A 24,655-nucleotide genomic window follows, 5' to 3' on the forward strand; every position below is an offset into this window, starting at 1 on the left:
ATATATGGATCTGAACACTGTGCGCACACACACATATGTACACACTCACACATACTGGATCCTCCCTTTCCTTCACCATCTTATGTTGGGGTCTGTCAACCTGTGAGCAAATAGGACTATAAAAAGTGTTCATTAAATTATTTATTGTGCCTAGCTGGGCTATGGCTGCAGAAAATGAATAGGATTATGCCTGGTGTTTTGCCAGATATGGCCTAGTATTAATAAAAAGAGAGACATAATCTCATCTGCTGTGAAGCTTTAGAAGAAAAATAAATTCTGAAGAAAATATTCTTGATAACATTGGAAATTAAGTCTATAATAGTTTATTGATATTTATTAAATACATTTCATTAGCACTGTTGAGATGGGAAAGCAAGGAGTAAAAGGGAAAAATGAAATGTGGGAATACAGGTTGGCTGGTAAGAATGACAGAGTGAGCCTGATAAACAGGATATGTCTGCGGTTGATTGGTATCCTCAATTTCACTGTTTTTTTCTGACCTGTCATGGATATTTCTCTCTTGAGTTTATGAACAAGGAGATAATCATGATGTTCTGCTGCTGCTGTCCAGTAGAATTTTCCTACATCTTCCATGCCCAATATGATAGTCAGTAGCCATGTGGGGTTATCTAATACTTGAAATGTAAGTGCAACTGCAGAGCTGAATGGTAATTTTCTTTAATTAAAAGTTAAATTTAAATCGCTGTATGTGGCCAGTGGCTAGTGCATTGGATGGTGCAACCTACAATTATGTAATAAGGTGAAAATTTTAGTTCTTAACATTTATCATTAGGATTCCTTTTAGGTATAAAAATGACTTTCCTTAGGATGACTGGTGCTAAGCCCATTTGGGATATATATTCCACTTTATATGTATTAGCTTATTTAATTCCCAGTTTAACTCAATGAGATAGTAATTATTATTATTCCCATTTTAGAGGCAATGAATCTGAGGTTAAAAGAGATTAAGTTACTTGCCAAGAGTCACATAATAAGTATAGATCCAAAGATGTGTCTGTCAGTGGATACAGCAGATGCTGCAGCATCATGGCAGAAGGACGAATTGCTTGGCATGAATTAAGGGATGATGAGATGAGTGAGAAAAATGGAGAGAGTCTGAGACTGAGACTCTATGGGGTGAAAAGCTCATGAGGCTGTGGGGAGGGGACTTGGGTTATGTTATAAACATGGTAACCACTAGCCACATATGCTTATTTAAATTTAAAGACATTAAAATTAAATAAGTCTAAAATTCAATTTCTCAGTTATACTGGCCACATTTCAAGAGTTCAAAAGCCACATGTGCCTAATAATGACTGTAGATATGGTGCAGAAGTAGGGCATTTCCATTATCATAGAAAGTTCTATTGGACAGGACTGAGTCATAGGACAGTTCAGGATGACTGTATCTATTGACCAGGGAGGTGGTTTTCACTGATGTAAAGTAAATCTCTCTTTCATCTTCCCCCCAAATTACCAGCAAAGCCCATTAATTTCATGAATGGCCTATAGGAGTAAATATAAATTGAAGAAAGGGTTATATTTCTTGCCTAGGTCAATATGACATGGTATATGGGATGAGCTTCAAAAGCAAGAGGCTGAAGTCTCAGGTGGTCACATAAGTTGTAAAAGGTGTTCTTAGGGTAGGATTGGAGCTTAAACTCCCATAAACTGTGGAATTAGGGGAGTGATGGTGGTTCAAACTAATTTTCACTAAGATTTGTGGATACTGTGACCCTCTCTCCTCCAGCTGGCAGTATTCATATGACCATTCTTATAATGTGAAAGAGGGAATTATGTTCTACTCTTATTCTTGATCTCATAATCTTTAAAACATTTGTCAAGTTTTCTTGAAAGCTGCAATTTGTAGTAAGTTTGTATTTATCCATCCTGCTACTGATTTTAAGTCACCACACAGGAGACATTCCTGGCTCTAATTAATAATAATGGTTAGCAATCTAAGTACAAAACACTGTTTTAAGCATTTTATACATATTAAACTCATTTGTTCCTCAGAGTAACTCAAGGAAATAGTGTTCTCCTCATTTTAAAGGCAATGAATCCAAGGCACAAGAGACTAGGTAACTTGTCATGAGTCCCATAGTGAGAGAGGCAGGATTTGAATGAATTTTTCCTCAGAGGCCAACACAATGTCTTTCTTGGGTTTCAATAGGCAGGTAACCAGTGTCTTATGGTTTGTTGGCCTGGCTCCTGAATCTTGCCCTTGTGTGTTGCCTTCATGGATACCTCGCTGCAAGAAGAGTCAGCTCTGCAAGTGAATTGAATACATTAATTCACATGCCCATCATTTCTGGGAGTATGGAATTGAAACACTGAAGAACATCAGGGACACCCTGAACACTTTGTAATTGTGAAGGAGCCAACCTCTACCCTTTGGGTGGAAAATAAAAGTTTCCCTGCCCAACTGTGCAGCTCTCTGAAGGAACTAGCTGCCAAGCTATTGAGAATTTCTGGATGTTCACTGAATACCTAGTTGTCATAATTTCACCAGCCATATTACAGGAGAACAAGCAGTAGAGATATAAGCAATCTATAATTAATTGCATATTATACTCCTGTAGAATGGTCGTGATGGGATGGACTTTAGGTATCATCTGGTCCAGACGTTTTCAATGGCTGGGTTGTAGACAAGGAAGACTTTTAAATATGTGGAAGCCAGGTCCTACCCCTGGGGACTCTGATTCCATAGATCTGTGGGTAGGATCTGGACATCTGTACTTTAAGAAGATGTCCACTAAACAGAAATTCATTGGTCACATTTGGAAGATGTTAGAGAAATAACTAATTAATTTAAAATCTGCCAAATTAAGGGGAAAGCATGCACTCATCCTTCTTTTCACTTACCAATGCTAACAGGAAACTTGAATAGCTATTTAGGGAAAATTTCTCATTACAGAAGATTGCAGCTAGTATGTAAAAAAAGAGGTAAAATATCATCATTCTTAAATCCTAATGAATCAATGGATCAAGGCAATGATCATCAATAGCTGTAAATAACACAAAATGGTCATCCTGATGAAGGTACACAACACCACGTATAAAGTGTTCTCACCAAAAACTTAAAATAGAATCTCATCAAGTCTCTATATCTCACTTTCAATTTATAAGAGATATAGAGGACAGAGGAACATGCTAAACAACCCTACCAGTATTCAGTAATCAAAATCCAGACTATGACAACATCTATAGGTCAAATAATCCTGTTTCATCCTCAAATACATTGAAAGGGGGAAAAAGATGAGGGGGAAATCCCTGGAAAACGGATCTTGATAAAGCTCTTGACTTGATCCTACACTTAAAATTATATATTGTTAATTTTGTTAGGTGTGATAATTACGTTGTAGGTACTTTTAGAGTTACTGTAATGTTTATGGATGAAATAAATATTTATGAATAAAATAAGAAGATTTACTTTAAATTATGTCAGAGAAGGGAGGTAGGTAAAGGATTATATGAAACAAGAATAGTCCTAAGTTGACAACAGTTGAAGCTAGGTGATGGACAGTAAGCAGTCATCATACCATTTTTGCAAGTTATGTATATGATTGAAATTGCCAATCAGAAAAAGTTGATAATAAAACTGTGTCCCAAAATGCAAAGGCTGTGGCTTACAGAAAACTACAACTCTCAGGCTGAATCCAGTCTGCTGCCTGTTTTTGTTAATACAATTTTATTAGAATACAATAAACTGTACCTATTTATTTGCCTGCCTGTTGTCTACAATGACAGAGTTGAGCAGTTGCTGCAGAGACTATGTGGTCCATAAAGCCTAAAATATTTGCTATCTGGCCCTTTACAGAAAATGTTTGCCAACTCCTAACTTAGAAGAAGTTACAAACTGAGAAAAGAATTAACTACTAATTTTTTGTTTGGTTATTGTTATACATACCATTTCTCATGTGTATGTTTCTAATTTTTTTCAGCTTTTTAAATAATGTTAGAAGGAATATTAGAATTCAAATATCATCATTTTGTAACTCCTGATGAGTCACCAGTTGTAGGCAATGGTTATCAATAGGAGTAGGTCTAGGCATTGGTCATCAAAGAGTAATACATAATAATATTGATGTAATAATGTGCAATACTATGAATGATGAATGGTTTAAGCTATTGTTCTAAAATATATATATAAGCCTAGGTGATTCCAATGACTGTACCAAGTTGAGAACATTAACCTCCTTTCTCTTTATTATTCATATGTGAAAAGTTAAGTCACAGAACAGATACCAAAAGGGAGTACCCACCCAGAGACCCAGACATGTTTCATCATGTGAGTTCTTCCTGCCCTCTCACGGTGTACTAGAGTGTTTAAAACAAAACAAAATGGTATATGAATCCTAGCAAGATATGCTTTGTATCAGTTTTCTCTATCTCAATTCTGGTAGTTCCTATAAACCATATCGGTCAGTAAAATATTGTGTCCTGTAGCACCATTACCTGCCAAGTGGAGAGAGAAAGGAAGATAGTTATGTAATACCTGCCCCTATAGTGATGGCCCATATATTATCTGTCTAATCTTCTAAAGAATTGGGTGGTGCAGAGGGTGGAGTATTATAATATTCCAATACTAGCTTCTCTGAAGGACTAATATATTGCTGATTTAGTAGTGGTCAAAGTTGAGAAGTGGGAAAGGAATGGTTGGGAAAAACTCTAAGGAAACTTGGGCTCTCACAAGGCTAAAGGAAGTAATGCTGGAGTAGCAGAAAAGCTTGAAGCTGAAAGACTTGGTTCAAGTCCTGGCTTTTTTCTTATGACAAGGTGACTTAGAAAAAGCCCCTTAACCTTTATGAATTGCAGTTGCCTCTGATGTAGCAGGCTAACTTCACAAGGTTGTTGTGAAGATTAAATGGAGTAATGTATCTGAAAGAATTTTGTAAACTCTATAACACTAGGTAAATAGAAGTTCTCATTACTTAGGCTCATTCATTTTGCCAATGAACTAAAGCCATCTTTGGTGGTTGCCAAGTTCAGGAACGTTAAAAGAAGCATTTGGCTTTCTTGCAGATGGGTGATTTACACTGAATCTAAGCTGTTGCATGCTGTCTTTTTAGACTAAATAGCTTACTTTCCATTTATTCTCTTGTCTCTAGGAAGGGAGCTGGATGTGTCATGGAGAAGAAGCATAGAATGAAAAGAGATGCAGGAGTTGAGGCAGCCATACACTTCTTTTAGAAGCAGTATCCCTCTATAATTTGGCAGAGAGAAGGTAAAACGAATACAAAGTAATGTGTGATAGAAAACAGAACTGAAAAAAAAAAGAAAAAAGAAAACAGAACTGAGGGGATGCCTGGGTGGCTAAGCGGTTGAGTGTCTGCCTTGAGCTCAGAGTGTGATCCTGGAGTCCTGGGATCGAGTCCCACATCGGGCTCCCTGCATGGAGCCTGCTTCTCCCTCTGCCTGTGTCTCTGCCTCTCTCTCTCTCTGTCTCTCATGAATGAATAAAAAAAAAAAAAAAAAAAAGCAAACAGAACTGAGAAGGGAGGAGTGAGGAACACAGAGATGGTAGATGTACTTTCAGATACACATGGTTTGCAGTCACCTATAGCATGACATTCCAAAACTAAATGCAGTTTCCTGGTTTTATGTGTAACTCTGGCATCTTCCCAGCCTATTTACTTCCTTTGGTTCTAAACAGTATCTGACAAAGTGTAATGCACATAGCAAGAACTCAGTAAATATTTGTGGAGTGAATATTTCCGTTAAGGCTGAAAATTGAGAGTTGGCTACACATATTCCTTTCCTTTCGTAACAGGACTTTGATAGCTTAGAGAAGGGCTGAGCCATTCAAACAACATTGAGAATTCAGTTCAGGTTTGACGTGGTTAATTACCATCCTGTTTTCTCTGGCTTGGCCAGATATCATAACTACTTTCAAAGGTTCTGTACAGCTAGGATACAGCTAGAAGCCACTGACAGTCTTGGAAACTACTATTATCTAAACATTTTGCAGAGATGTATTTTTTATTCTCTGTTAGCAACTGAATTCTTGCTTTTGTATTTAGTCTAATTGCCACTCAGAGCAGAATATTTTTAATTGGTGCATCCTTTCTACCTTGCCCACTTCTAAATATATGAATAAACATGTTTGCTGCTTAAAAAAAAAAGAGTAAGAGTTTCTTGAGAAGGTCATCATTGCACTAAGATTCTTCGATATCTTAGATATTGAATAATATTATAGGTATTAAATGATATAGCTATTAAATAAATGTGTATATTTTATACACAATACTGACTGGATCATGAGGATATAATGTACAACATGGTGACTATAGTTAATAATTCTGTATTCCATATTTGAAAGTTGCCAAGAGGGTAGATATAAAAATTCTCATTGCAAGTAACATCTTACAGCTATGGTGATGGATGTTAACTAGACTTATTGTGATGATTTCCCATAAATATGAATATTGAATCATTATTTGTATACCTGAAACTATTATAATGTTATATGCCAGTTATACCTCAATAAGAAAATAATTTGACAAGGTTGAATATTCATATTGAATTACAGTATGAATATGCAAAAAAAAATACTGAGCATTTGGGATAGCATTTGTTTCTGACGTTTAATGCAGGTGACCCAGACAGTACTGGCTCTTTTTGAGAAATTTATTGCTTAGGACTTGCCTTAAGTCAGTTTGGTTAGAATCAGAGCCTGGGATGGGGATTCTTGCTTGAATGATTTATTGGGGAAGTGTTCCCAGGAGAACAGGAGCACGGAAGCAGGAGAGAGTAAGGAAGGGAGCTAAGCACGGATGTGGTATCAGCTGGAGACTGGCTTCAGCCTGACCCCGTGGGGTGCTGATAGTATCACTACATGGCTCCTTTTCAAAGGTAAAAGGAGTTTGAAAGCTCAGTGAATTTTGTAGTCATTTTACTTGACTAATGAAAAATCATATGAAGGAGAAAAGATCCTGGAAGCTCAGGTAACAGCATTTCCTGTCCCTAAAAGAATTTCTGTTCTTCATGCATTTTCTTTGGTTAAATTAATCCAGAAATAATGTTTTTAACCTCTCATGCTTTACCTTTTTTTTTTTTTAACAAAGAAATTGATGAATGTGGAAGAATTGACTAAAGATTATTGCTTGAAATACTATTCTGGAAAGAAATTGTAGAAATTAATAGCACTTATGATGTGTACATAGATAGATATGGCAATTTTGAATTTGTTAATTCAATCTTTTAGTTCATATTTAAAAAATAAGACTTTCAAATTTAAAAATAATCCTTGGTTTAATTGTTATGTAAAGGACGACAAGTAGCAGCTCACAAGATGCATATAGAGAAAATTTTTGCCAACATCAGTAAGACAAATAGTATTAAGTGTCTAATTAGGAAATTCTACCACCCTGAGTAGACTAAGTGTTACATGAAACTTCTTACTTGAATACAGTTGGTGACGATTATTTCAGTATGTGTGTGGAAGGAGAGATGTTAGCGAGAATGAGATAGGATTGTAAGAACGATGGTGAAGATTTGGTAGATTTTTCTAAAGCTAAATACAGAGTATGTATATATACATATTCTATATATATTCTCTCTATATATATTTTACATATATATAGTAAATGTATAGCTAAACAGAGAATATATATATTCTATGGGAATATATATTTCCCCATAGAATGTCATTTCATATCCATTTCACTGTTAGCACCAAAATGGAAATAGCATTTGCTACCTAAATTGGGTTAAGAGAGAAATAGATTAAAATTCATACAACATTTTGCATATGATAATGTGATGAAATTTGTCAAAATTACTCATTGTCTCTTCCCTTCTTACTCCTTTCTACTTTGTAAAAATGGGTCAATAATTTATACTATCTCAGGGCACCTGGGTGGCTTAGTGGTTGAACATCTGCTTTTGCCTCACGTTGTGATTCCGGGGTCCTGGGATCGAGTTCCGCATCAGGCTTCCCCTTTGCCTATGTCTCTGCCTCTCTCTGTGTGTCTTTCATGAGTAAATAAATAAAACCTTAAAAAATATACTGTCTCTAAAGGTGTTATTTATTGCTTTTTAAAGACTTCTCATTCTTTCACTGATTATTTTTATTCTATAATTCCTTTTTATAATTAAATTTATTTAAGTAAAGTACCCCCAAAGTAGAGGTCCAACTCAACCTGAGATCAAGAGTCATATGTTCTACCAACTGAGCCAGTCAGGTGCCCCCTATGATTCTTTTTTGATACATGTGCACAAAAAGGTATGAGAGAATTATAATAAACAAGCAAACAAAAGATCATGAAGTATGTGTACTATAATCTAAAATACTGTGTACTCATAGAAAAAGACATATGGGCCTATATCTGGACCCAGATACTTTCCCTGTGAGCACTACAAAAACAACCACAAGGATGGGGAAGAAGGAAATTGGGAGACTTTGAAGGTCAGTTGGCTGTATAAAATGTGTATAAAATGTGTATAAATGTGTATAAGTCCCAGCATAAAAGTAATTTAGTAAAGGTCAGAAAGATGTTGGGGTTTTTTATGAGTTATCAGAATGATGTGAGACAACATTGGGGAATTAGCAAAGTGCCAGAATCGAAAGGGAGTGTCAATAGGAAAGCTAGAAGCCTAGGGCCTGAAGGAGACTCAGGTAGGAAAGAGTTCAGAAACTTCGAAGGGGACAGAGTTTGAGCCAGGTTCAGGATAAACCCCTGTTGCCACTGCACAACATCCTATAATTTACAACCTAACCTTAATCCTTGTTGCTGTTTTTTTTTTTTTTTAAGATTTTATTTATTTATTCGTGAGAGACACACAGAGAAAAGCAGAGACATAGGTAGAGGGAGGAGCAGGCTCCCCGCCCAGACCCCGATGGGGGACTCCATCCCAGGAACCCTGGATCACAACCTAAGTCTAAGCAGATGCTCAACCACTGAGCCACCCAGGTGCCCCGAGGGACAGAGAGAGAGAGAGGGAGAGAGAGAGAGAGAGAGAGAGAATCTTTAGCAGGCTCCATACTCAGCACAGAGTCCTGCATGGGGTTTCATCTCACAACCCTGAGATCATGACCTGTGCCAAAATCAAGAGTCAGATACTTAACCGACTAAGCCACCCATGTGCTGCCTTGTTGCTTGCATGATAAATAACAATCCTTTCCCAGAACTGGAGTCTTGACCCGGTTTAGTGCCCTGGGCCCTCACTAAGACCAGTCCTTCCAGAAGGCTTCCTTTGCATGTCACATAGGCCCGCTCAGGGCTGGCCTTTCTCTCTGGTCCTGACTTCATCGAGAGATCCTTTGTATCCCTCCCTTACTCTTCACTGCTACTGCCTGGGAAAGTCATCAGAATTTTTTGTTCTGAGACTAAAAAAAGGGCACTGTCATGCAATGTTGCCTCCTTGAGGACATCCAAGGGTTTCTGAAGACCTAAAGATTGGTGGCAGGACCTTGAAGGGGCACAGTGAAGAGAAGGCAGTCTCAGTACCAGTGGGCCTCCAGACCCTAACACGACTGATGTAGGGGCGGGTCTTCCCAGCAGACAGTGGACCCCAAAAGTGGTTTCCAGGTGTGAGTACATTCCCAGGGTAGTGTAAGAGATGATTCCCTGGGAGGTGGGCAAAAAATGTCAGAGTTCCTGGGTTTTTTTCCCCTTATCTAACATTAAGCCTTAGTAATATTGAATATGCATGTGGACATTGGTACCTTTTATGATTGTGAGATGGTGCATATTATGGTCTTTGAGGCATCTTAAGGCAAAGATGGGCGCTCCACTATGTGTGGTGTGTGGTGTGCAGTGGGTGGGGTTGACCTTGGCATCTTCACTTACTTGAATGTTACTAAGTGCTGTGATTGATGTGTTCTGGGCTACTTGTGCCATATTAATTGTGTTTATAAATATTTCTATCTACTCAAACTAACCCTTGCAAAATGAACAAGAGGGTTAAGCAGATTCCTACAAAGAGACTGAAGACTAAACTAAATGTAAGTATAAGCAAACAACAAGAAAGCAACAGAGCTGGTGTCACTTTTATTCCTAGATAGACTCATCAGTCACTGAAGAGGTAAAAATGATGTTGGTCCCACTAGATCTGACAAAGTTAGCCAGAGTAAATTGTCGTTAGCACAATGACTTTATGATGTAGATCTACATTGATTTTCATAATGATGGTCCTTACCTTTTGTGAATATGGAGCACTAAGATATCAGTGTATGTGTTTTTTTTTTTTTAATTTTTATTTATTTACTTATGATAGTCACAGAGAGAGAGAGAGGCAGAGACACAGGCAGAGGGAGAAGCAGGCTCCATGCACCGGGAGCCTGATATGGGATTCGATCCCGGGTCTCCAGGATCGCGCCCTGGGCCAAAGGCAGGTGCCAAACCGCTGCGCCACCCAGGGATCCCTCAGTGTATGTGTTTTTAAGCACAGGATGAACTTGGTAGAACAAAGGAGGAACAGGACAATAAGGAGTTGGCTTTATTTTTCTCTAAACATCATTCTTAATCATGATTGTCTTAGTCCATTCAGGCTATTATAACAAAATACCATAATGAGTGGCTTATAAAAAACCAGAAATTTCTTTTTCACAGTCTGGAGGCTGGGAAATCTGAGATCATGGTGCCTGCATGTTTGCATTGGCTCCTAAGGGCCCTCTTCCTGGTTCATAGCTGGCATCTTCCCATCAGGTGAAAGGGTCTAGGGGAGCTCTCTGCGGTTTCTTTAATAAGAGCATTAACTCCGTTCATGAGAGCTCCAGCCTCGTGATCTAATCACCTCACATAGACCCCACCTCCTAATAATTCACATTGGATATTAAAATTTTAACATATGAATTTTGAGGTGGCCACATTCAAAACATAGCAATGATATCCCCCACCCCACCCCATTGTTGAACAAGTTATTGGATTAATATTATTTTAGTCACTTGCAGCTATGTAAAAAGCCTCATGTAGGTAAATATAAGCCATCTTCAGGTGTTAGAGGATTCAACTCAGCCTAACACTGAAACAGCACTCTCACACCCAGGGGACTTACAGTGTCAGAGGTGTCTCAACCTTTCTCAGGTAGATGAAGAGAAGCAAGAGCCTTTTGTCACTGGTGCCACTATTGTTCTATCTTGATTAACACTGTCTGGCTCTTCCATGGGACATTTGTGTGTTGTTTGGAATGTCCTCCTGTGGGAAGTGATGTGGGTGATACATTCTACTACCGACTCCTGGGTCCAGCCCCTTCAGCTCTTACCTTCGGCAGTCTACCCTACAGACTCTAACTCCTCACCCTTGTCCTCATGGGTTGTTTTCTTGGGCAGGCCCCATCAAGACAGTTTGGACATGCATCTATGTGCCCATGGGAACCACCTACATTCTCGCCACCCAAAAGAGAGCATTCAGGTCTGCTCTCCTCTTGCCTTTGATGGCTGAAGGCTCTACCTACCCTCCTGCTCTCTGTTGTCACTAGCTGGTAAATAGATCCCAATCTTCATGTTCACCCTTGCCTTCATTCAATCAGTCCCCAAGTTATTCTGATTTTACCTCTTAAATATTTCTCAAATGGATTTTTTCCCTCTCTTTTCTTACTGCCATTTTTTGAGTTCGATCTTTCATCTATTTTTCTTTCTAACTTATCTTGTCCTCTTGAAACCTACCCTCCATGTAACTGCTGGAATGATTATCAAAAATGAAAATTGAATCCCATCACTATTCTGCATAATGAACATTGATGTTTCTCCTTGGGCATTGCCTACAGGATCAGTCCCAAGTTTAACTTGGCCTAAAAGCTTCTCCATGATCTGATTCCTGGTCACCATAAACACATGCCAAGGTACATCCTGGCTGCCTTGATTTTTACTATCCTTCCATTGGAAATGTTTTCTAGCCATCATGCTGTCCTCCCCACAGCTAACTCATTGGTTAAGACTCAGCTCATTTTAGTCTCCTCCAGGGGCCTTCCCCTGAGACCTCACCTCCACCTACACTCCCATTGGCCCTGAGCTGGGTTAGGAGCCCCTCCTCATCCCTCTTTAGGCTCTTTTTGTCACTGTTGGTTCTATTACTGCACTTACAGTGTATGTTCCAGTATGTATGTGTCCATTAGACTGAGCATCTGGGAGGAAGAACAGGGTCTTTTTGATTTGACTTTCCTTGTGCTGGCACATGATAGGCACTAAAATATTTGCTGAAGGAATAAGTGAAGAAATGGAAGAATAAAATAAGGCTTTAAGATAACAGAGGGCAGGAGATGAGGTTGGAAAAGATGATTTGACTCCTTCTTTCCCCTTTATTGTTTCTGCTGCAATTCTGAGTCACCACCAAGTGGGCTTTCTCAACAGCAGTGGGGAAGCCATCTGTGCTCCCACCACCTGTCTGCATGTCTTTTTTTCCCACTTAAGAAAATACATGGCCAGAGTAGAGATGGTCATTCCTTTGACTTGTAGCACAAAGATTTCTTGCCTAAGAGGATCGTGACAGTTTGCCTGGTTTTAGGAAACAAAACAAACAATGGAACTGGTGCCTGTGGGTTTTCTCATTGGATTCCAGACGTGTGGTGGGTGTGAGTAATCATAGAGAGGTATTTCTGAAATGCTTCTAGGTTTCCAAGGTTGTCTGATAGTCCCAATTCTTACAAAGCATTTTCAGACTTTTCATGACTGCAGTTGCCAATGGGAAGGTAGACTAGGAATAGGCAGGATGATAGGCAGCCATGAGAATCTGGGACCAGGATGGCTGGAAGACCTAGAAACAGTATTCAAGAAGCTGCCATTTGATGAGGCTCCTAAATAGCAGGGTTGGGGAGGTAGAGAAAGGCAGGAACATGGTGGGCCCTATGGCACATTTTGCCTCTGTCTGTATTTACCTAGTGTCTAGCACTGAATCTGGGAAATAGCAGACATCTGCTAAGGGAGAAGGTGACACAGGACTTAGCAATGTCTAGGATTATTTCAAAAAAACAAATAAACTTGTCCTAAACCATGGCAGCCACTGAAAATAACTTAGTCTTGCAAAAGTATGGACTTTCTAAATTAAGAGAAATGGTTTTGGCCTTCAGTTCTTGCATATGCCTAAGATCATTGTTATATAAGCAGTAAGATCTTTCCTGTAAAACTCTGAAGAAACACCAATATGCTTTTGCAGCCTGCTCAGTATCCATCTCCCCTTTTTCTGATAAAAGAGCCCCACCTTTTCTTTTGGGGAATTATCCTTCTCTGTAGTTAATCCATGTGAGATCTGTCCTCTTGTTTTCAGAAATGGACATGTCTAAGACCCGAGACTAGGCAATAAAAGGATAGCAACTCCTGGCCACAGTGATGTGTCTAGGGGAGAGGACAAAAGTCAGGCCTTGAAGATACAGGCTTGGCTCTTATCTTGGAATGATTGTCAAAAAAAGCTGGCTTTCTTTCTTTTCTTTCTTTTTTCCTTTCTTTCTTCATTAGAGAGAGGAAATCTTAAGCATTTTGGACTAAGCATGGAGCCTGACATGGGGCTTGATCTCATAATCCTGAGTTCATCACCTGAGCCAAAATCAAGAGTTGGATGCTTAACCGACTAAGCCACCCAGGTGCCCCAAAGAGGTTGCTATGAGAAAATGTAAGCCTAGAAATGCTGGAAGCTGTGTTTGGGAAAAGCCTACCTGGAAATTATGCCAAGTCAGAGGAAAGCAGAGCATAATGATGGAGAAAATCAGATTCCTGATAACATTGTATGTATGCCTAGATCAAGCCAGACCTGTAACCAACTTAACCCTGGATTTGTTATATTCCAAAAGTCAATAAATTTCTTTTGTTTAATTAAGTCAGTTTTAATGGATTTTCTGTTATTGTCTATCCCCAAATTTCTCACATTCTAAGACCCTGGAATTCTGCTAGGAGTGGATGGAGTCTTACCTACTGCTGTCTAGGAGATACTTCTTGTATATGCCCTCTGGTTCACACAGGAACATGATAGAGGCTCACACTATGGAAAATGACAGGAGTTATTAGGACAGAAGCTCATCCCACTTACTCTTTTTCTTAGGTAGATACGTAAGGTAAAGAAATATTGACTTGAGACATGATATGTATTTTTAAGGTTACTATGACATTTTGAATACTTTCAAAAGAGAAAATAATTTTCCACTTTTCCCTCACCCTCCATTTCTTCTTCTTCTTTTTCTTCTTCTTCTTTTTAAAGATTTTATTTATTTATTCATGAGAGACAGAGAGAGAGAGAGAGAGGCTGAGACATAGGCAGAGGGAGAAGCAGGCTTCCTGCAGGGTGCCTGATGTGGGACTTGATCCCAGGACCCAGGATCATGACTTGAACCAAAGGCAGATGTTCAACCACTGAGCCACCCAGGGGCCCCTCTATTTTTTTTTTCTAAGGACAGTGATAAGAAAAGCTCTTCTACTTTGAATCTTGAGTTTTCTGTTTGTCCTTGCTTCCTATCCCTCTTTCCCACAGCCCTCCTGCCAGTCTCCCAATGTGGTGCCTGGGACAGCCTTGCCACAGGGCCCATACCAATGCCAATAGCTCCAATTCAGAAATAGTTCTGACATCATTGTTCTAACTTTACCTTCTCTCTCTCTCTTTTTTTTTTCCTCTCTCTTTCTTATTTGCATTGGACTCAGTTCTGTATTTATTCCACAAATATTTATTGGCACCTACTATATGATAAGCACAGTTTTGGGCATTTCAGATATATCAGTGAACAAAACTATTCTCACAGAGCTTGCATATTATAGTGTGTGCATGTGTGTGTAGACAATGAATAATAAATATTACAAGCAGGTAAATTATATAGTCATAAAAGGGTCCTGAGGAAAAAAGATGAAAAAGCAGAAAAAAAGAGAGTAAGGGGTTCAGGTTTCCTGGGAGTGAGAATGGTTGCAGCATTCCATAGATCATACTGAGAAGGTAAAATGTGAGTAGAGACCTGGAGGGAGGGAGTTAGCTGTTAGATTTGGGGGAGAAGCTTCCAAGGAAAGAGAAAAGCCCATACCAAGTCCCTCTGCAACAGTGTGCCTGGCAGTGTTCATGGAATGGCCAAGGTCTCTGTTGCTAGGGTGGAGACAGAAGAAGTGAGAGTGGTAGGAGGTAAGGCAAGGTGAGCAGTGGAAGGGGAAGGTAATGGGATCAGTATCATGGGGGACTTGGGCTTTTACTCTGAATAAGATGAGGACTTATTGGAGGGTTTCAATAGAAAGGGACATGATCTGACTGATTTTAAAGCAATTACTCTGGCTACAGAGTTGAAAATGAGCTTCAGAGGAGCAAGAGTGGAGCACTGAGTATGTAATCAATGCCAGGGATGATGGTCGGGGCAGGAGAGGTGTTGAGAGTGGCTGGGTTTGTTCTAAAGACCAAGCCATGAGTACTTGCTGACAGATCTGATGGGGGAGCTTGTGAGAAGAACAGAGGAAAGTATTCGCCTTGAGCCTTTGCAAGGATAGAATTATCATCAGCTGGGAAGGGGAAACTGAACCCCTTCAGTTTTGTGGGGATAGTAACAGTTCAATGCAGGACAACTGAGGAGGAAATTAGAGATGCTGGGTAGGCAGCTGAGTACTGGGTTTCAGGAGGTAGGTCTGGCACAGAAAGATAAACTCGGGAATTTTTACCATTGAGATGATACTTAGAACCTCATTGTGAACTGTAGGTCCTTCATGTTTAGCCTCCCATTACCTGCCTGATCTGACTTGCAGTGAGAGTTGAGAGCATGACACATTGGGAAAAATATATAGGTTTTGGAGTAGGACAGATCTAGATCAGGATACTAGTGCTGCTTGGGCAAGCTCCTTATCTCTCTCAGTTACAATTTACTTACCTGAAAAATTGAATGATAACATCTATTTTTAGGATAGTTGAGACCCACGAAATTAAATTATGCCTGTGAAACTCCTGGCACATGATAGGTACTCAAGAATTAAGTTCCTACCCACCATTTTTTTCTTTTAAAAATCTAGTATGGATGCTTACTGGTGATTGCAGCCCTGTTCTTACTTTCTTGGACCAGCTGTACCCAAAGTGGGGTCACTGAATAGTAGTAGCATCAGCATTACTTGGGAGCTTGGTAGAAAAGCAAATTCTCAAGCCCCATCATCCCAGCCTACTGAAACAAAGTTCTGGGGTGGGACCCAGCAATCTGTGTTTGAACAAGCCTTCCAGGTGATTCTGGTAAAGTCTGGAATTTCAGAACCACAGCTTTAGTGTCCATTTACAAGCTTCTATGTGAGTACACCTGTCTTTGCTCATGGCCCTGCATCACTGCTGTTGGGAACACTTAATTTTTTTTTAAAGATTTTATTTATTTATTCATAGAGACACAGCTAGAGAGAGAGAGGCAGAGACACAGGCAGAGGGAGAAGCAGGCACTATGCAGGGAGCCTGATGTGGGATTCGATCCCGGGTCTCCAGGATCACACCCCGGGCTGCAGGCGGCGCTAAACCGCTGCGCCACTGGGGCTGCCCCGGGAACACTTATATTGACCAAATTAAATGGCTTTACTATACCTTTCTATTGCTCCTTTAGCTCTGATCTCTCAGCTGAGTCCAAACTTACACCTCCAATTTTCTCTACATTAAATAAAGCTGTTCTGGGAGACACTCAAACTCAAGGGGCAAGATATCCTGTCCCTTCAAAAGAAAAAAGGATTCAAAACCAAAAACTCCCTGTAAGATAAAGAACTCCAACTTCCCTCTCTTTTCCTAGGTTCCTTATTTTAATACTAGGGAAATGCTTACCGCCTCTGCTATGTTGCACGTATCATTTCACTGACTTCTCCCTAAAACTCCATAAAGTAGGACTAATGTGAAGTTCCACTTAGCTGACAAGGAAATTGAGGATTAAGGAAATTAAATAGCTGACTCAGGAGTACACAGGTGGTGCCAGTCAGGGGCACCAGAGGGAGACTATGAGGCTGGAGGGGAAAGAAGGGACTTGTTCTCTCCTGCTCTGCTTGGAATCACATTCTATGATTTGTGGTTGCAACAGAGCTTTTCCTTCATGCAGAATGAGAGTGGGCTTTCTTGAGCAGGGGTGTGTGTGTGTCTATGCCCTTGCACGCATGCATTTTCCCCAGGTTCAACTGAATTAAGCAATCTCGTTACAAGGGGACTGGGTACCAGTGAAGCAACTTTCATTCCTCTCTTCAGGGTCTTTTTAAAAAATTTATTCATGAGATACACACACACACACACACACACACACACACACACACAGAGAGAGAGAGAGAGAGAGAGAGGGAGGGAAGGAGAGAGAGAGGGGGAAAAGCAGACTCCCTGAAAGGAGCGCGGGATCACTCCCTGACCAAAGGCAGACGCTCAACCACGGAGCCACCCAGGCGCCCCTCTCTCCAGGGTCTTACCATAGACCTCTTCTCTCCTGCGCTGGAGGAAACTAGGTCACTTTTGTTTCCACGGAGCCATCAAAGGAGCTTCATAAATAGGTAGTCTGCCACTTTATGTTATTGTTAGTTTGTTTCTATACAGTTGACTTTTGGGATATGGAAATGAAGATCTGTTTTCTCATTACTTGGGAAAATGAGAGTTTATTTTTTGATTCCAACTCTTTAAATATATAAAACAAAATTATTTAAGAAATGAGTAGGAGTTTTTGTAAGGAGGGTTATGTGATAGAATATATTCAGAGATATGTAGGAGAGGCTAAGTGTAGCCAAAAAAAAAAAGCTGTAGTGAATAATAAGAACATCTGGAGTGTAGACTTTGGTAATTTTGGTATTATCATTTGCATTTTAAATGGGTGAGCAATAAAACAGCAGCTATTCATATATCTCTCTACTCAGCCTGACTTAAAGTGCACAGTTATGATTTCACCCTGGAAGCTGATAAAGTTTTCAAGGCATCATATTGTCCACTTCTCTGCTCCTGAGAAACGTGTTAAAATGAAATAGAAACTTTGTGAGGCCAATAGTACAGAAAAGCAGCCTATAAAGTTCTGGGACTAAAGAACTCATGTTTGAGTCTTTTTACCTCCACAAAGTTGAGATCTTTGTTGCCTGCCATAGTGGGTCGGGTTCTGTACACTGATGAGAACAGAAGAGACTGGGCATTTGGAGATGGTTGATTTTCCATCTTAGTTGTCAGATTATACTTATTCCTTTCTTACTGCTGCATTAAAAGCTTATTTTTTGGAAAGTAGATGCCCCAAGAGAATATTATCTAACCCTAATTACTCATTTGAGAGATTAGAGTAAGTGTTTCTTAAACTAGGAGGGGATTTTCACTTTGAGGGCAAGAAGGTTTTCCCTTCTTATCCTTAGTCATAGGTTGTGCTGTTCCTGACACATCCTTCCTCTCCAGTCTGCTTCCTGACTCATGAAAAAATACCAGAGAATATACTCCATTATTTAAAACATGTTCTTCATGCATTTACTTAAGGACTGGTATCTTCTGTTAATAAAAACATTTAGGACTGTAGTTGTCCAGTGCAGGTTCTGCTTATGGAGTATTTTTAGGAGATCTGTAGGTACAAAATGATGGTAAAAAGCCTGTTGGCTTTTGCTTGTGGTGAAGGAGATTAGCTTCACAGATAACCTCAGCAGATGAGCTTCACAGCCCAAAGCCACGTGAGAGGGTATTTCCTGGGCAGAGTTCCCCAAACCATATGGCCCCTTGGGAATATTGTTACCTATGTTGCCAAGAGTTTGTTTATTCTCTTTCCCTTTCTTATGTACCAAATGTACTTTACTTCTTTTCTGTGTGTTCCCACATCAGCTTAATGCCCCCTTGAAGATTTGCAAGATTTGGAAGGTCTTTTCTTATCCTTGGATTTCATTTTGTTTTAAAATTATGGGTACATTATCTTTAAAATCTTCATCAGCTCCGAAAGTCTGTAGTTTCTTTTCTAGGACTTTATGTTTTAGTGCATTTGACTCTGGTCTTAATTTTAAAGCTAATCTTGGTATTTAGCTCTCATTTGAGATAAATGTCACAAGCAGAGAAGGGAAGAAATAGTATCTTGGTGTCTTAAGTACAGGAATTAGAAGCTCATGAATTACAGTGAATCTTATGTGGTGATACTTACCTTTGTTTCATTTTGCCTCAGATGACTCCTGTATAAAAGGCAGATAAGAGGGGTGCCTGGGTGCTTAGTCAGCTAAGCATCTGCCTTTGGCTCAGGTCATGATCCCAGGGTCCTGGGATTGAGCCTGGCATTGGGCTCCCTGCTTGAAAGCCTGCTTCTCCCTCTCCTCCCCACTCATGCTGTCTTCGTTGCTGTCTTATCAAACACTCAAATAAATAAATAAATAAATAAATAAATAAATAAATAAATTTTTTTTATAAAAATCTTTTTTAAAATAGGGGGAAGTTAATATTACTTGGAGATCCAAGAACGAATACTGGGGTATGTAGTTATGAATGCTATGCAAAGAAATAATACAAGGGCAATGGCAACATGTATGATTGAAATGAAAACCATTTTTGGAATTGTATTGCCTCTTGCTAAGGGTAAAACATAGTGGAGGGGTTTTACTAGAAGCCTGTATGTGCTTGTAGTGGAATGCTGAAACAAACTCTATCATAAATTAAAAGCAAGAGTACCATTTATTCTAGGGCTCTTTGTAAACCTAGATAGAATCATCATTTTGTCTCATTTAAAATTTTATGAATCCTGGGATGCCTGGGTGGCTCAGTGGTGGAGCATCTGCCTTTGGCTCAGGTCATGATTTTGGGGTCCTAGGATCGAGTCCCACGTCAGGCTCCCCACAGAGCCTGGTTCTCCCTCTGCCTATGTCTCTGCCTCTTTGTGTCTCTTGTAAATAAATAAATAAATAAAATATCTTTAAAAATGTTTATGCATCCTGAGAATATTCATAAGTCACTCTGTGGCAGTATTGTCATTCAACTCTTCAGTGTCTTTAAAACCAGAACAAATTTTCATTTAAAAAATTATATGGATTAATTGTAAGATTTGAAAGAGAAAAATAATTTTTAGACGAGAGGGAAAATGATCTCATTACTTGACTTTTTTGCTCCATTATTGCCTTAAAGAAAAACCCCATTGATTTCATTATAAAATGACAGGATATTAGAGAATAATTAATATAGTTTGAAAAATTTTATAAACATTAAGACAAGTTGAGACAGTTATTTTGACTAATGTCTGTATCTAATCATAAATTAAAACACTGAAAGGAAATCATATAAACATTAAGACAAGTTCAGACAGTTATTTTGAATGATGTCTACACTTAATTGTAAATTAAAATACTGAAAAGAAATGTAAACATGGGTTCTTTCTTTAATGTAAAACATTACAGGCCTCTTGATGATCAGAAAACTGCAGGTTTATCTCCAAAGTCAGTTGTAGTGATTGCTAAGGTCAGTGGTTCAATTTTAAACAATTTGAGTCTGTGGTATGTGTTTACCAGGCTAGTGTTAAAGAAAAAACCTTCATAAATATGTATTTCTAGGATATAGCTATCAGAGAAAGTCTTGTCAACTTTTATGTACTTTTATGACAGATTGTTTTTCTTTTTCGCACAAAGGATACATGGCTGATTCAAAGCTTAGAACAGTTCAATAGCAGTTATATGATACCATGACAAGTTCTATCTAAGCTGGTTTAAAAATATTCCTCAGGGAATGTTTCAAAGAATGGCACACAGTGACAACTGGAAGAAAACTGCTTTATTAATAGTTGGCAATTCCTACCAATTCCAGGCATGTTGCATAGCCTCTGCTCAGCCCAGTGATCAGTTAGAGCTAGCATCCACCTCTAAAACAACTGCTTACATTTTCTGTGGGAAACATTAAGACCATGCTCATATTATAAATATTAAGGAATACTCTTGTGCAAGCCAGCTTTTACCTTACATAAAATGAATTTATATTTAAACAGAAACAATGTGAAATAGAAAGTGTTGCTCTCTCTGATGAAGACTTAGCATTCTCTTTGACCAAAATGTGAATTGGGTGGCTCCAATTCAGTCTTTTCTATGACCCTCCAGGTGAGAAGGATTTTCATCTCCTGCTTTTCCTTTGTGCCTTATTCTCATTTTCACTTTCTTACCTTAATATATGTTTTATTTGCTTTTTCACTGACTTCCTACTTCTCCTTCCTCTGTTGGTTCCTCTTCTCTCTTTTCTCTTTATTCTCTTTCTCCCTCCATGGATTTACTTTCTTCCCTCTGTACTTTGAATTTACCTTTGTCTCCCTTCCCGGTTGAAATAGGGAAACAGGCTAATAGAGCCAAATAAATAACATCTACTAGACCCCTCCCTCCCTCCTCCCTCCCAGCCACAGAAAATTTATATTTGTGAATTTTTTGTTTATACTGGCAATTACAAGAACTTCAGTGTTCACTTCTTAAAGTTGTGCCTTAACCAGAGGAGTATTTATAGGAAACCACTACATGTGAAATGCAGAGTGGAATTAAAAAACTTAAAAAAAGTTATTTTATTTACTAATGTTTACTAATGGCTTAGATTTACCCTATTAAGTAAACAAGCAAACGATGAACTCATCTCAGTATAAGTAGGAGATAAATCATGAATAAATAAATTATACTTTCTTGCTATGGTATATTAGCAGGAAGCTTTTAAAGTGGTAACACCTCATATCTATAACACAATTGTCTCCTTTAAAACAAAACAAGTGCAGAAAAACAAGGCAGGAGGTCATGCTATACAAACCAGCCCCTGGGATCCATCTGGTCTAATAGCCTTATCTCATTGAGAAAAGGGATAGCTGGCCTGCAAATATAAGCTGTTTGAAGATTGAAAAAGCAATAGATTATATTCTGCTTACATTAGTCCTTAGGAAGCAAATACTAAAATAAAAATATTTTGATATCAGCCTCTTTATCTCCATGTGAGCTAAAGGACACTAAATTTTTACAGGTCACGAAATATTTAACTTGGTACTCTTTTGCCTCAGAATCACAATATTGATACCTAAGTAAGGGTAAACACTAAAAATGTGAAATTAACAAAATACTACTGTTTAGTCTTGAGGCATAATTTTGAAACAAGAAAAAAATGTGATATAATTTTAATAGTAACACAACCATTTATTTTAAAACTATGAAGGCTGCTGAGAAAGACATCCCCCAATCTTTCTAATCACTAAGTAGGTCTCCCTTGTAAGGCTCTTAGGAGGATACCCAGCTAATCAATGGCAGATTGCTAACTCATTGCTATTCATTAAATGTATTGTTTGTAGTGTAGTTTTTGAGCTATTGCATTAAAACTATTGCAGTAAATGGCCTTATAAATATTAAATATAAATAATGAAGTTGTTTACTCAAAATTCTTTTGTAACATTTTTCAGATCTGGATTAAAACAAATCTGGATTAAAATAAATATTGAGTTTTTTTATATTAACCTATACTACTTTGTGCTAACCTAAACCATTTTTTCCTGACTTTCTTAAATCAAGTTGATAGCACACTTCTAAAAAAATACATTTTTAAATCTGGAAATAATTTAAAGGGTACTTAAAAGCTTTAAGAAAAAGAATGGTCCAGGGCACCTGGGTGGCTCAGTGGTTGAGCATCTGCCTTTGACTCGGGTCATGATCCGGGGATCCTGGGATGGAGTCCTGTATCAGGCTCCCTGCTGGGAGCCCGCTTCTCCCTCTGCCTATGTCTCTGCCTCTCTCTCTGTGTCTCTCATAAATAAATAAATAAATAAATAAATAAATAAATAAATAAATAAATAAATAAAATCTTTAGAAAAAAGAATAAGACTGGTACAGGGAAGATCTGTATGTCTGCTATCCAGGCTCATCTATTGTTAACATTTTATCCAGTTTGTGTTGTTGTTTTTGCATACTCTCTTTCTCTCTGTGTATATGTATATGTATGTATATCAATATAAGTACATACATTTTTTCTGAACCATGGCCCCTTTATCCCTAAGTACACGATGTTTATTTTCTAAGAATAAGAAAAAATACCTAACCACAGTACAGTTAAAATTTCAGTACATGTGTTAATACACTTTAAAAAAATATTTTATTGTTTTGTTTGACAGAGAGAGAGCACAAGCAGGCGAAGTGGCAGGCAGAGGGAGAGGGAGAAGCTGGCTCCCTGCTGAGCAGAGAGCTCAATGTGGGGCTTGATCCCAGGACTGACTGAGCCACCCAGGTGCCCCTTGATACACTTTTATTTAATCTGTATTCTTATATTGTGTATAGACTTAGTAATGTCCCTGCCTCACTGGCTTCTATACAGTAGTATCTGGCTCTGAGTACAGAATCCTGTCGAGGATAGGATAGGACATCTTGTGGGTTATATCTCTTAAGTCTCCTTTAATCTTGAACATTTTTATAGCTGTTCTTTGTCTTTTATGATAAAAGTTGCTCATTTTGGCTTGCTTGATGTTTCCTAGGGCTTAGAGTCAGGTTATGGATTCTTGGCTGGAATATTATGTAAGTGATACTGGATATCTTCTTAGGGTATTATCAGCTGGAGGCAGACAATACTAGTCAGCTCCACATTGGTGATGTTAATTTTGAACACCCAGTCGAGTGTTGCTCTATGTCTCCACTGCATGGCTACTGTTTTTTTTCTCTTACAACTAATCAGCAATCTGTGGGAAACATTAAGACCATGCTCATATTCCACAATTCATCAAACTTTCTCCTAGATTTAGCATCCATTGACAATTCTTGCCTGAATTAATTTTCTCTGTGGTGGTTGTAAGATAGGCAAAACTCCTGTATTCCGCATTTACCAGTTGGCACTTGACATTCTACTGTAAATAAGATCCCTCCTTTCTCCCTCTTTAAGTATTTATTAGTGGTGAGGACTTAATGGATTCCTTTTTTCTCTCAATGGTTTATAATTCATTACTGCCACTAAGCATTTTGTGCTTAAATTGTCCCAGATTTGGCCAATGGAACCCCTTCAAACTGACTCCCATGTCTGTATGACTTGGCTTATTTTTGTAAGAATTTCCTATTTTATGTTCCAAGCCCATCTTCTGTTTATACTTCCAGTCCTAGAATTGGCCTTTTCCCCCACCCTGAGAAATCTTATTTCCTGGTAGTGGGGAATGGTATTTAAAATGGAAAATCTGGGTGTTAGTGTATTCATTGCTGCTGAGGTATCTTTGTTTTCATGACTTTTCAGTAGACAATGCTAATAAATACTTGCATGTGTGTATACATGTACAAACACATGTGTATATACGCACACACATGTGTATACGTATGTGTACAAGCATGCATCTATATATGCATAGACATATACATATTTGATTTTATTTTTAAAGAAGATTTTATTTATTTTATTTTAGAGAGAGAGAGAGAGTGCACAAGTGGGGAGAGGGCAGTGAGTAGAGGCAGAGGGAAAGGAAGAGGGAGAGAGAGAGAGAGAATCTCAAGCACACTCTGTGCTGAGTGCAGAACCTGATGCAAGGCTTGACCTCATGACCCTGAGATCACAAACCAAGAATCAGACACTTAACCAACTGGCCACCCACATGCCCCAGCACATACATATTTTAAAAATCATGGGTTCACCCATTCCTTCAAGTCCAATCTATCATTAAATGTGTTTTCTCACCTTCCTCCATTCTCTGTTTCTCCTTTCATAGTGAGAACCTGGCTCCCAACAATATTGATACATTTATTATTTCATTACTATAATTTATCCAAGATTGTTTCAGAAGTACATAGCCCATACCAGTACAAAGACAAAAGCTACAAAAAAAAAAAAAAAAAAAAGAACTTAGGTTGTGTGTGCAG

At 38.6% G+C, this 24,655-nt stretch overlaps 1 long non-coding RNA gene across 1 annotated transcript in view; it reads right to left on the reverse strand.

The window, feature by feature from the left end:
- Window positions 1-317: 317 nt before the first annotated feature.
- LOC140629547 (uncharacterized) overlaps window positions 318-24,655 on the reverse strand; it is an 81,307-nt gene continuing 56,969 nt past the window's right edge. The window contains exons 2-3 of the long non-coding RNA XR_012027402.1: window positions 13,847-13,916; window positions 318-2,269 (exon numbers count right to left, since the gene is read on the reverse strand). This is a non-coding gene — a long non-coding RNA (uncharacterized lncRNA). The remainder of the gene's footprint in view (window positions 2,270-13,846; window positions 13,917-24,655) is intronic.

This window comes from Canis lupus, assembly GCF_048164855.1.
Source record: "Canis lupus baileyi chromosome 16 unlocalized genomic scaffold, mCanLup2.hap1 SUPER_16_unloc_13, whole genome shotgun sequence".
Lineage (NCBI taxonomy): Eukaryota > Metazoa > Chordata > Mammalia > Carnivora > Canidae > Canis > Canis lupus.